Here is a 1544-nt window from a genome sequence, read left to right as displayed (position 1 = left end):
ACACACACACACACACACACACACACACACACACAGATCTTTTGTCATTGTGATCTGTTCTGTTTCCTTAAACTTTGCATAAGCTCAGTTCCTTTCATCTTTACAAAACAAAATTTTCAGTGGAGATTGAGGGCAGGGATGTGGGGAGACTATATTTTTCCCCATTCTGAAAGACCAGATGAGATGCGTTTTGGCTTTTACAGAACTAAAAGGAGTTGCTTTTGCATGTATACTTTAGTGTGACTTGATGCCACAGGGTAGGCAATAAGGTTGAGACTTTTTTCAAACTTAGCTTTCACAGGTGTTAAAGAAAGAATTCTCCGCCCCCCCCCGCCCCCCATCCCCAGTCCTGGAGGGACAACCCTGGGATGTCTTTGGAGAGTGTTGAGCATTGTAGCAGTTGAGAGTGGTTGTGGGCTATGTATTGTATTAAGTTATGCCTACCTCCTCAAAACACGTAATTAATTGGTAAGCACTGTGGAAATTTTGGGACATTAGAGTGATGTTTTGAAACTGATGAAGAATCAAATACTGTAAAACTAATTTTTGATATAAGAAAAAGGTAGAAGGTTTTAAAGAGTAATGACACCCCCATCCCCACCCCTATTTACTTTCTTTAAACATTTTTAAGTGAGGCTCAGGTTGGCTTGTTTTGTTTCCTACCTGGCGTTTGAAAACTGAGTAGGACGACACTTTCTGTAGCGTAATTTGAATATAGCTTCCAGATCAGGATCTGAACTCCTGGCTTTGTTGCACATTAGAGTGGTGGGTTTTTCTTTTTTCCTTCTCTAGACCTCAGCTGAGCACATTTCATAAATGGGGAGGGTTAGCTCGGGTTGTCTATAAGGTTTTTTTCTACTTGTAATTATACCTCCTTGATTCTAAGAGATGAAAGTCCTTCAAAGTTGGGAAATGAAAGAGAAACTTAAGAAATTCTATAACCTGAAGAGTTTGAATATCAATGCCATAATTTACTAGCCCTGTGGTCTTGAGCAAGCCACTTAAACCCTGTGTGCCTTAGGTATCTGCAGGGACTAAAGGAGTTGTGAAAATCAAAAGTCGTATAAAGTACATGTTAGCTGTACATTGATCACTTTGAACCTACCTGATGAGAACCCGAAAGTTAACTATCCCAGAGCTTTTGCACTTCCTCTCTGAAAGGTATCCTCAGATGACCGTCACTGTGTCCCATGTACTGACCCTTGTAGAGAGAAACCATTCACTGGAAGAACTGTCCTGTGGCAGTTGGTGCCCATTAGCTTAAGAATGTAAAAAGACCCAGCATTCTGAGACTTCACACATAATCAGTGTACAAATATCCCCTCGGAAGACGGCAGTAATGAGCCCAGCTTTCTTGAACATCAAGGGGAAAAATTAAAAACTGAAGTTTGCTAAATGTGTGTTTTGCAGGTTGGACAATCTGCTCAATATGGCTTATGGAGTAAAGAGGTAATGATAGAGGTTCATGATACTCATAATCCCTTTCCACAGTTGATTGGTTTCTTTGATTTTTGGGAGTGCTGTTCACACCCCTCATAAGTTTT

Source organism: Rhinopithecus bieti, unplaced genomic scaffold (assembly GCF_001698545.2).
Source record: "Rhinopithecus bieti isolate Rb0 unplaced genomic scaffold, ASM169854v2 scaffold_68178, whole genome shotgun sequence".
NCBI lineage: Eukaryota > Metazoa > Chordata > Mammalia > Primates > Cercopithecidae > Rhinopithecus > Rhinopithecus bieti.
The sequence above is the reverse complement of the archived record's forward strand: the minus strand, read 5'-3'. Positions refer to the sequence as shown.